Below are 12923 nucleotides of genomic sequence, written 5' to 3' on the forward strand. Positions count from 1 at the left end.
TCACTGCATTTCCCACCTGGCTATTCCCCCTGGGGCGGGGGTGGGGGAGGCAGGCCTGGGAGCCCCAGGCTGGATGGGCCTGCTACAGTTCCAGGCAGAAAGTCTTGAGATCCAAGTACTGACATGGGTGTCATTAGGAAAGAATGAATAGGCGGTAGCAGCAGGGGGAACCTCTGGGCTGGAGAGAGCAGAATTCTTCAAGTCCATCTCCAGACAGATGGCCCTGCAAAGGCAAACCAGACCTCCATGGAGTCTGTGCTGGAGAGGGGCTCCGTAGGCAAGGGCGGGGGGGGACTCTGTATCTGCCACACAAGTGTAGTCTCACCAGGGAGCAGGGATCCCTGAACCAGAGACCTACCCTGGGCTTCCTCAGAGCTCCCAGAGAAAGGCCACGCCCCTGGAGACTGTTGTCATGGCAGCAGCTGGCAAGGGCTGACAGTCTTCCTCCTTGGCCTGCATGGCTGCCCTGCCTGCCTTCTGGGACCTTCAGCTCCTGCTCCCTGAAAAGGCCTCTGCTGTCAACTCTGACTGCGTGTAAACATGGCTGGAGCCCATGTCTCTGCGAGCAGCTTTCACCAAGGAAATATCCCTGTAGCATATTCTGAACATCTCTAGAAGGTGAGATGTTGGGAGCAAGTCCCTCCTGAATCACACAAGCCATCAAGGAACCTAGCGAGGATAACCAGAAGTCCACAGATGTGTGTCCCAGGGCCAGTCTCTTTCCTGGCTTGCTAGATGAACTTAGCAATATATTTAATCTTTTTCCAGGTCTATTTTCTCATCTGTAAATAAGATCAAAAGCAGATTTATAAAATTGTGTCTTTATAGCATGTATAAATAAATTTTCAATTTGGTCTCAATTCAGAGATTCACAATAATGACATTTTGGACTAGGTTCCAGCAAAGTGGTGTTAGTTTGGTTACAACTAAAGTAGCAAATATGCAAAGCAAAGGACACAAAAGAGATGACAGTGCAGGTGACTGAAGGAATCAATCCCTTCTCTGTCTTGTAGGTCACTGTAGTATGGCCAAAGCCCAGTGGTCTTGGCAGCCCACGTGACATGAGATGCTCATCAAGTCAGAGGAGCACAGAACTGTGGGTTCACCACTGTTTAACATGTTATTGACCAGGGATTTTTGTAGAAATTCACAACTGTGGTATTAATAAATCTCTGGTCAATAATGTGTTAAGCTCCCAGTGCTGTCAGTTTGCAGAAAGAATTATAGACTAACCTACAAGGCGCTTCCCTTGTGGCTCACCTGGTAAAGAATCCGCCTGAAATGCGGGAGACCTGGGTTTGATCCTTGGGTTGGGAAGATCCCCTGGAGAAGGGAAAGGCTACCCACTCCAGTATTCTGGCCTGGAGAATTCCATGGACTGTATAATCCATGGGGTTGCAAAGAGTTGGACACGACTGAGCGACTTTCACTTTTACTTTCACAAGGTGCTACATCTGCTCTGTGTGAGGCACTTCACCAAGACCTAATGCCAGGTTCTGGGCCTTGACATTCTGTGACAGCACTGAGAAATGCCTCTCTTCTGTATTTGTTCTTCAGGTAAGGAGTTTGCAGTGCATGTCAACTTAGGTGCTTTTTTGTGGACAAGGCTAGACATCTACTTCATTGGGAGGAGAATATGTCCACCTCTGCTCAATTTGGCAGAAGAGAAGTCCTAGAATATTTATCCAAAGATTGTGTGGAAAAAAAGTAAGGAACATATATTAACAGCATAAAGGGAGGCATGAGAAAGGATAAAAGAAGAGATCAAAGGTGTTTGAAGTAAAGGAGATCTTCACTATCTGCCATAAGTGATGAAATCAGATGTTGACTACCATCCAAGCCATGGGTCCATAGTGCTCTGGAAAAAATCCCTTTCCTGCTAGTCTGACCTAAAGTACCTGGTTCTTTCCAAAAGCAATGGTGGTGTGAGGCTTTTGAGGTCATATGTTCATATGGCTCATATGGCTCTCTGTACCTGTGATCTATTTTTATGCTCCTGAAACATCCCAAGGAGCATCTCCTTTATGAGATGTGCCTTCCTTTATATTACCTGTTCCTACTCCTTTATAGTACCAGGTCTGGGGAATTATTCGTTCTAGAAGAATAGCACAGCAGGAGCATAGTGGGTAAGGCATGTTGGGGTCACACTGATTGGGGGGGGGGTCTCTTTTGGCTGGTACAGAGGAAAAACGGTTAATAAAGCTTAGACTACGTGACTCAGACTAGATCCTGAAGAGCGATGAAGGTCAGGATAGGGAATCTAAGATTGTTCAACGGACTGTGGGCCAGAACATTTGAGCAGGAGAATGGCAAGATAAAATCAGGAAATAAGGTAGATTAATTCCAGTTTGCACTGGACATTATCTTCTCCAAATTTCTACTGACCTGCTAATAATCCCCACCTCACATACTGGTGAAAGGGCATGAGGAATTGTGCACTGGCTTGTATAAAGCAACTGTCCCCATGCAGGACACATAGCAGGTACAGTAGTGATGAAGTTCCCAGAGACCTCTAAAGGATAATCATTTCCTTGTGATTTGGCCTTTTTCACCCCCAATTTATTCACCCACAACCTAATATATACCCTGGTGGTTATACAAAACAATCATAACTGCCTTTTATAGCATGTCCAAGATGGAAGGCTTCAGCACCCCCAATTCTTAGCAGCCAAAACAATGTTGGTTAATATGGCTTAGAAATTCTGTTAAAACTGTAAGCAGTAAGCAATAACTAATCCATGATTATGTATATGTGAGGTTTGAGGGGCTCATTAGCCGAATACAGTTGCATAGATGAAATGGAAAACTGAATGCACAGATGTAATGCAGAGGTTAATTCACCCTGAAGAGGGCCCCTTGATTTGTATGGGCACTATCTAAAAAGGGTTATGTCAGGCAAAATTCTAAGATGGTCCCCAGTGACCTTCAAGCTTATTCCCTCCTATTTATTGTAGATGGGACCTATGACTATGAAGAGGTACTGCTCCCATGATTATGTCATTATATGGCAAAACGGATTTTGCAGATAGAATACAGGTCCCAAATCATTGCACTAATCAAAAGGGTAATCACTTAGTGGGTCTGACTTAATTGAACAAGTCCTTAAAGAGATGGCTGTTCCTTAAGTCAGAAAGATTTGAAGTGTGAAAAGGATTCGATGTGAGGGAGATTTTCCACTTTTGGCTTTTAAGATAGAGGGGCCATGTGGGAAGGAATGTGGGTGACGTCTGAGCCAAGTGTGGCCCCCAGCTGATGGTCAGGAGGAGAGCAGGATCTCAATCCTACAACCACAAGGAACTTAATTCTGCCACAACAATGTAAGCCTGGAAAAGGACTCTAAGTTCCAGATGAGTGTAGCCTGGCTGACACCTTGATTTCAGCCGTATGAGATCCTGAACAGAGAACTCAGTACACACCTGACTTCTGACTTACTGAACTGGTAGCCAAAGAAATGGATGTTATTTCAAGCAGCTAAATTTGGTATTTTGTTACATGACAACAGAAAACTAATACAGGGGTCATACAATGTCTCAGATATTTTTGTAAAGTTACCAAAGCAAAAATACTGACAATTAAAAAATACTGTCTTTTTCTACTCTGACTCCCCTCATGTTGGTAGTGGTGAGATGGAGGTGGGAATGTTTAGGATCAAATTAAGGGGAAGTTGATTTGGAGTTACATTTAGTTTGGGTTTACTTGTATAATTTATTCATGCTTTTCTCAGTTACTTCCATGTATAATTAATTACCGGTAAGATTTCACAGTGTACTAAGTAGAAGCTCTAAGATTCAAACTAGAGTCATCTGACTCTAATGCTAATTAACTAATGCTATACTCTATTGCTGTTCATACATTTAGCGGATCTTGAAAAAATTTTACAGCTCAAATTAATACTATGGTGGTTTAACACCAGCCACTTGCTAGCATTTGATGCTATTTCCCACTTCATTACCTGATTCCAAGATACTTTTTCAGTCTTGGCTCCCAATGCTTCCCTATAAGTATGTAAAATATGATTTATCAAAGATGAACTTCTGATCTTTTGCTACACCAACTACATGTATGGTTTTGCCCAATCACATCCACACAGGTTCATATTAATTTCTTGGTGATATGGTATGAAATACTGGCATTGACTAAGAAGATACCTTAAAATTCAAAATTTCTACTACTGTGAGGACTGGGGGAGAGGACTAATAATTTTCCCTCTACCCTTCTAGGTTCTTTACTGAGACCCTCCTGTAATAAAGAATAGATTAGTAAGAGAAAAACAAACACATTAATAATATGTATACATATATACAAACACATTAATAATATGTATACATCCCAGGTGGCGCTAGTGGTAGAGTCCACCTGCCAATGCAGAAGACACAAGAGAGGTGGGTTTGATCCCTGGGTCGGGAAGATACCCTGGAGGAAGAAATGGCAACCCACTCCAGTGTTCTTACCTGGAAAATTCCATGGACAGAGGAGCCTGGCAGGCAACAGTCCATGGAGTTGGAAACAGTTGCAAAGAGTTGGTCACGACTGAGTGAGCACACATGCACGCATAGGTCCTGTGTATAAAGAGGAAACCCAGCAAAACTGAGTAACTCCCGGAAATAGCCCAAGACACCGCCTTAAAAACCATCTGCAGCTAAAGACAAAGGATGTTGCTGGTGGGGGTGGGAATGGGGGAGACCAGTCACGAGAGGCAACCAGGAAAAGCTAGGTAAACAAGAATAAGGTTGTTATGTAAATTTAACTTGAAGCCTTCTCCATTGATAAAAGTTTCTAGAGATATAGTCATCCTTCTCTTCCAGGTACTGAGAGGGAGACACCCTTAAAAGTGGAAATTTCCCTTATAAATGTAAATATCTCTTAGGAAAGGGTAACTTACCGGTTTTCTGAGCTTCTGCTAGGTCTGGATTTCTTAAAAAATCATCAGGCTAAAATAATCTTGTGCCCAAAAGGCATATTTTGGAGTGGCAAATTCTGCTCCTCTTCAGGACACTGACATCAAACTGGTTGTAAGCATCATTATTAAGAGTATTTAGGATAAAAATATTCACAAGAAACTTAAATGTTAAGCTCACATAAGAAAGAAATTTGACAGAGGTAGACAGCAGTTCTACCTCTAAAATTTCACCTGTCACCAATAATAAGTTGTAAAACTAAAACTTTTATCAATAATAATAATAGTAACAAATGTATTAACCATGCAAAGGAAATACAGAATTATATTTACATTTTTTTCTAAGAAAAATTATATTACACAGACATAGGAAGAGAGGATTAAAAGAGTTTGTAATAAAAAAAAAAATTGTAGGGAAAAAATCATATTAGTGGGCCAAGGCAGTAATTAACAAAAATGCTGTGTGTATGGAAATTGAGATGTTTTGTATATACCAGCTGTTCAAATTTCATAATTTCTTGTGATTTATTATAAATTAATATTAACTTTGGCACCTAATTGCCTGCATTGCTCATATATTTTTGATATCCTTTTTCGTAAAGTACGTTCCCTGAATTGTAAGTTTCAGGCCTCACAATTTGTATCTGTCCCTGAGATGGTAAGAAGTAGTATGAAATTTTGGTTGTAATTGGAAAGGGTTAATAGGGATGTGGCTATGGTAGGGAACTAGGAAATAGAGGAATTGTGGACGTTAATCATAATCCAGAAAACTTGAACTTATGACCGACCAGCTTTTAAAATCTGAAGCTCCAAGTTGGTATTATGAAATTATGTGACCTCAGAGGCTGACTTCATGGACCACCCCCCCCACCCCCACCCCCCACAGGGGCCCTTCACAAGGGGAGCCTCAGCTGCTCTGTCCATTTCAAACTTCCAAAAAACGTGGCTGTCTGAAGGATCCATATTTGTATTATCACTGAGCAGGGGAAACAGGTGGCTGGGTTGTTTACTTATTCCCACACATGCTTGAATCTACCTCCTGCTTCCCAAATGACAGTAGAGAGCTCTTTTCTGTTTTTTAATGGCAAACAGGATGTAGGCTGATAGTAATAACAGTAATGATAATAATAACTTTAAGAAACAGAACTGACAAATATTAAAAAGAACTAGTAAAAATCTCTCTCACTCGGACCCTCATTTCCTCAACCCTATTTCAAGTGCCTGGACAGGACTGCAAGGGAAATGGTCGACTTCCGGGGGAGGGGAGGTGGAAAGTCTAGGGAACAGACAGAGGGAAAAAAAGGAGACTCCGTGGATTAACCCTCAGGGGCTGATTCTCTCTGATAATCTAAGAAAGCCACACAGACATTCCAAGGAGATGATACACTTGACAAAAGATTTTCGGGGGGGTGGGGGACAACCCGGCTCCAGCAGTGCTGTTGAGTTAATCTAGGACCTGAACTCACTGTTAACATGGCCTCACTGGACAAAGGGCTGACGTGAACTTCAGTCACTGTGTAGTCTGAGTCCTCTTTCCCGCCTAGGCACCATCTCCCTCTTACCTTGGAGTAGGCGTAGGCGGGCGCGCTTCTAGACCAGAGGAAGAGAGTAGCATCTGCCCGCGATTTGAGCAGAGGCTATCCAAAGGCGAGGGCGAACACCAGTGTGGGTCCACGACTGCATTGCCTATGCTCCTTTCCTGCCCCTGCTCCTGTCGACTTTGGGGCAAAAAAATGGTGGGCTTGTGGGAGGGATCTGGGAATGGGGCGGCGGTCAGGCTTGGGTACCAGCTCCCTACTGCACTGAAAGCAGGTTGGCCTCCGACCCGGGAAAAGAGGAGGAGGATGCAAATTCCTGGGTTCCCTGCGAGTGCAAGTGCAGGTGGAAGCCACCTGCAAACCACTGGAAAGGAAAGTGGGGAGGGGGGACCCGGGAGCAGGTCCAGTACTGCAGTTTTCACCACACAGCCTCATCTTTTATCCATTTTGATTCAGAAAATGGTGGGCAACGGGAATGCTGGGGAGGTGGGCGGGAACCCTGCGTGGGTGCAAGCTTCCTATTGCGGAAGACGTGGGCGGGTGGGTGGAGGGAAAGATGGAGAGAGGTAAGCACACCGGATTCCTGCCGGTGGGGTGCTTGTAGACATGGAAGCAAATCCTTTCAGGGACTGCATTCCCCACACTCTCGCCCTGTCGCCCTGGAGTTGGCACTCTGGAAAGGAGTGTAAGGAAAACATGGTCTTTTTTCACAAGAAAATTCCTGACATGCCACACTAGAAGGTTAGCAATATAGTTCTGGATTAAAAAAAAAAAAATTTCCTCTTTTGTTCGCGTCTTCTGCTTTTCCATGTACTTGGGTAACAAGTAAAGTTAAAAAAATTGAAAAGTATAAAATTCAAAAGGGTTTGTCAAATCATCTGATAATTGTTTTAACATCACTAATGTATAAGTCTGTCCCCCAATATGTTTTTGTTACACAATATGTATTTTAATGTTTCACAAGTGACTCTATTGCATCCTAAATTTTGAGAGCCATCTGTTTGTCAGGTTAGGCTAAGCTTATGCTGGGGTAACAATCCCCAAACTTCAGTGGCTTAACATGGTAAAGGTTTAGTTTCCAGCATGCAAGGAATGCCCAGCATCCCTTGGTGAAGGTCAGGGGTGAGGGGGCTCTGATTCCTATAGTCTGTCATGGACCTCAGCTGACAGAGGCTCCACAACCTGGAACGTTCATTGCTGGTTACTGTGGCAAGGAAGAGTGTCATAGCAATCTCTTACCTACTCCCTCTCTAAAGTCACTGTAGTCTAGAAGTAACAGAAGTCACTGCCATGCACAGCTGATTAGCCAAAACTAGTCACGTAGCCTCACCTAATGACAAGGGGCTGAGGGTGCTATGGGATTAGAAGTATAGTTTTCTGTGTGCAGAGAGGCAGTGTATAAACAGAAAATATTCATAAAAATTCCAGGGGGAGTGCCTTTGTAAAGCGCTGGTGTTATTTTGGGGGAATCTTCAGACTACTCTTTAAGCTTGACGGATGCTGGTCCAGCTGGATTCTGGCTGGAGTGAGATAAGAGTCCAGCAACTCACCAGTTCTATAGGACAGGATGAATCTAGCCCCCTGGGCAGGATGTGGAAGGGCTCCCCCAAGGCACACCCCTCTCCAGGGTGGTCTGACATTGGTTTCTCTGCTCCAGCCTGCAGCAGGCACCAGACTCTTCTAGGCTGAGGGCCAGACTGTCCTAGACATGCACACCTGGAAGACAACGACTGTCCCCATTGCAGGTCAGAGCACTTTGCTTCTCCTTCCTTCTCCCTCCCTTCTATAGGGGAGGGGATAAAGCCCAAGCATTCCCAACTGGAAACACTGGTTGGGATACTCATTGAGCAAACGGGTGTCTGGCATGGGCCTAACCAGGTAACTTAGGGCTGAAGCAGAAGGGCCTGCCCCTTCTGTCAGAGTCCAGTGAAGTAGCCCCCCTCCCCCATCCCGAAATGGAGTTAGACCTCAGACAAGACCTCACCCATCCCTCTCCCACTCACCTTGCTCAGATTCCCAGAAGGGCCTCAGATGTGCCCTGGCCTGTTTGGGTGGTTCTGTGGTGACTTTAGGTCTGTGTGTGCTGGTGCGGCGCTTCTGATGTTTGCGTCAGCCCAGGCCCAGAGGTACAGGTGCCCCCAGGTAAAGGGAGCTTTAAAGGCCTGTGGTCTTACAGCTCAGGAGAAAAGAGGTGTCACTCCTGTATGAACACCCCTATGCACTGCAGCACCAGGGGTCAGGGCAGTCAGGCTGTGGGTTGGTGTGAAGATGTTTTGGAGGTGTTGATGGTGGAGGGTCAGCAGCATCCAGAGCCTGGTTGTCTAGGCCTCTCACCACTTCCCTGCTCACACAGGCTTGTATCCCTGTCACATGTCCAAGAAGCTACCAGCCTGCCAACTCCAGAGCACAAAGCATTGAGGGTCCAGGACCCTGGAGAGAGCTGTGTGCTAAGCAGGATGCCTACAATGCCTGGGAGTGGGAGCCCCTCTGTTGAGGCAGTGTAGAGGGATCAGGTTCAGGGTTCTTACAAAACACTCAGGCGCCAGAAGGTATGTGGATGACTGCCAGGAAAAAGTCACCAGGTCTTTGGTGGCCAGGGAGTCACATAGCTCAAATATTTCCTCAAAAGAACCTTTAGATCTCCCCTGACATTTATGCTAAGGCCACATTTGCTCCAGATTGTTCCCATACTCTGAGCACATTTGGGCAGCCAGAGCCAGGCAGTTTCTGCTCGTGGAAGGAGTCCCTTAACTTTGCTTGTCCTCTTCATTGTCCTGGCACAGACTCTTTTATTATTGCCCCACAGTCTGAGACTCTTCCTGCCTAGTCTGCCTTTCTTATCTCTCTTCTTTCCACAGATGTGACCTGTGCATCACAGTCTGAAGGCTTTTCTCATATCATCTGGCTCCATCCTCTTCTATTTTTCATAGGTGTTCCCCCAGTAAATCTATAATCTTGTCTAATCCTATCTTGGCACTTGCTTTCAGGAGGGCCTGCACAGGCTCAGGGTATTTTCACAGATGAAAGCTCATGTTTCATATTTCTCAATAGCTGTACTGTTTTTCAGAGAGGCAGGGTAAAAAGTAAAAAGCCTGACTTCACTGGGTTCAAGTCCCAGGTCTGTTACTTTTAGTTGTGTGTCCTTGGCCTCTGTGCCCCTTTTCTAAAACCAGGACAATCACATTACTTCCTCTTAGGACTGTTGTGAGGTTATATGAATGATTTTTATACAGAGCACTTAGTCTCTCACACATATTAAATAATATCAGGTATTTTACCATCTTTGGTAGATGAAGGTAGAAGAGGGGGAGGATCTTATCAAGTCTTGTAGCTATAGATGAGCTTTGCTCTGGTACTCTCAAGATTCTAGAACTCTTAAGTGTATATGCTTTAGTGACTTTTACCTAGAAGCTAAAATTAAGGTACAAGCAAACACATGAACCAGTGAAATGGCATGATGATTCCCCTAACTTCATATTATTTAACAAAATCCAAAGTATCTCCAACTTCTGTTCTTCCTTATATAGACTTTCACATTTTGAAATATCTTTATATATATAATATATATATATAAACTGTTAACCATTATTACAATAGTTCACAGTTCATGATATACTTTAAAATCTCATTTGATTCTAGAAAAAGCTCAGCTAGGTGTTACCTCATAATGAATTATGAAAAAAATAAGAGGAAAGAAACAAGGGTTCCTCAATTCTTAATGGTATCTTTAAAGACCCTTAAGAGTCTGAGGACCTCAGGTTGAGAACCACAGATCTTAAAAATATATTACCACCCTTTTCTTTTGGGAAGGAAAACAGGTAAGAGAATTGTCATTTTTGAACATTTATTCTGTACCAGAAAATTTTCTTAGGCAAGACAGGCTTATATTTAATGGCTACCTTCTTTACTTTCTAAGTGTTTAACCGGTGTCATGAGGTTATTTCACAACCTGCTTCCATTGTGAAATCCACATATAGTCTCCTGAATGGAAAACTTATTTTTGTTATTAATGATATTGATGAAAATTACAAATGACAATTATAATAACATTTATTATGGAACCACCATGTTAGCTAAGCATTGAATCTGATGGGGTAAATACATTCTTTAAACCACCCTTCAGTTTCAGAAGGGAAGCCATTTAGTCATCTAGATGGCTATACATCACCTGTGTAGTTTAAGATGAGAAACTTGCTAAATCAACAGATTTGGATAATTTGGGTATACTTATTGTAATTGAAAATATTTTTAGTCAATAGGATAGCCTGGTTTACATCCTAATTAAAGTACTTTAGGCCTCTCCTGATTATTCCTAATGTGTTTTTTAAAAATGAAGAAGAAATCAGCTAAAATAAAAAGAAACCACCTATGAAATGGGAAATATTGAATTATGTCATTGAGATATTAACATGTGTATTGTGTTCTTATATCTCTCTCCTCTCATTTTCTGCAGAGATCCATGAGAGTAAGGTTTGTGGCAGAGCTGGAGACAGAAGGTACTTGAAGCCAATTGGTTTTATATTTTGAAAAGGATTATATCCTGACAAAATCAAGCTAGGTTTCACTAGGTGGGAATGGAGGCCATCTGAAGGCAGCAAGAGAAAAGAGGTCAGGATTTGTCGGTCTTTCCAGTAGCAGAGACATGAGTATTTTCCCATATCAGGCCTGAAGGAAGACTCTGGTTGGCTCAGGGAAGCTGGGAACCTAGTCTTACCAAAGATCCCCCTACCCAAAGGGTTGGTGGAAGCAGCAGGGACAAAGGATCTGAAGATACTGGGCCAATTCGGTAAAGGTGCACCTCATCCCTAACTAGTGTGGAGAGACATCTGATGTCAGTGGGGATCTCCTCAGGCTTTGGTGCTAGATAAGACCATAGGATATTTATACAACCAATAGAGATGGGGAATCCTCAATAATAACGTTAGTGGATATCCCACCAACATGCTACGGTTGGATCTCAGGGTCATATTTATGTTCATTTAGAGGCAATGTGATATTTCTAACATGGTCAAGCATGTGAGCTAAGGAAATGGCTACCCACTCCAGTATTCTTGACTGGAAAATCACATGGACAGAGGAGCCTGGTGGGCTATAGTCCATGGGGTCAGAGTAGGACACGACTGAGCAACTAAACAGTATTATAAATAATAAACTAAACTAAGAAACTATTCTTATACTACAGAGATGATGTGTTTACTTGTGTACTAGGCTTCCTGTTCAATGGATAAAAGTCCTTGTTAAGAATTCCTCTAGTTGGCTAAGGCCCTAGGTCCCAAAGAGAACATAATAATTCTTCTAAGAATATATGGCAAAGTATGAATGATGGTTAGTTTCAGGTATGTGTGTGCTAGAAATCTCATCTGCCTTCCCTCACCAATCTACTTTTCTTCCCTGCTGTATCCCCCAAGCTTACCAATATAGATATATCAAATGTCATCTTTGCCCTTTGATTTCCAATGTGGCCAAAGGGAAATACCCAGCAGTAGATAAAACGGAGGGAAGAAGGAGGTCAGGTACTTAACCCGTCCTTCCTGGATTCTGTCTTCCTCAAGGTTTCTGTGAGCTAACTGCATCTTGAATATTCCACTCCATTCCAGTAATTCCTCCTTCCCCTCCCCCTGGCTCCTTCCTCTCACCCCAACTCCTACTTCTCCCCAGCTCCTATTCCAGCCTTCCCCACTCCCTTCTCCCTCTTCTTACCCTGTTCTCTCTCCTACTCTTGGCTAGAGGTAGTAACACCATGTTACAGACTGAATTGAGTTACCTCCAAACTCACGTTAAATTCCTACCACCACCACTTCAGACCCAACCCCCTCACAGTATCTCATAATGTGGCTGTTGGGAGACAGAGTCTTTATAGAGGTAACTAAAATGAGATCATTAGGGTGAGCCCTAGTCTAATATGACTGGCCTCCTTTTAAGAAGAGATTAGAATTTTTAAGTTACCTAGTCTGTGGGTGACTCCTCGACTGACAACTTGGGGAAAATTCTCTATTAAACTCCTCAAATCATCCATTTTGGGTCCCATTTATTTCTTCTTCAGACCCTGACAGACCCAGGATTGTGTGATTCTTATTCTGTTTGTTCTTAGTGTATTTTCCAAAGTTTCTGTGGTAACCATAGAATACTTTTTTCACTAAAGAAGTAACAGTGTTGTGAAGCAAAACTTGGTTTGACTAGGGGATTTTCACAAAAGATGGGTTTATCATCACAGGTGTCCAACACTGTCCCTCTTCTCCATAGACTCCCTAACTCTAGGATTCCTAATCTTATGTCCAAGGGATTATTAAAGCTTTGGGAACATGGCATCAATGCTGGAGCTGGGAAAGCTGCCATCCTTGGTCCCAAATCTACAAGTATGTCTAATACTGGAGATGGCTGCCCATGCTTTCTCTGGTGGGAAACAGCAAAGCTCTGCCTAACTTTAAAGGAGTGTTGCAGTACCCATTAAATATCCTATTATACCAGCCCAACTCATAGCGACAAGG

The sequence above is a fragment of the Odocoileus virginianus genome, unplaced genomic scaffold (genome assembly GCF_023699985.2).
Source record: "Odocoileus virginianus isolate 20LAN1187 ecotype Illinois unplaced genomic scaffold, Ovbor_1.2 Unplaced_Scaffold_22, whole genome shotgun sequence".
NCBI classification, from domain to species: domain Eukaryota; kingdom Metazoa; phylum Chordata; class Mammalia; order Artiodactyla; family Cervidae; genus Odocoileus; species Odocoileus virginianus.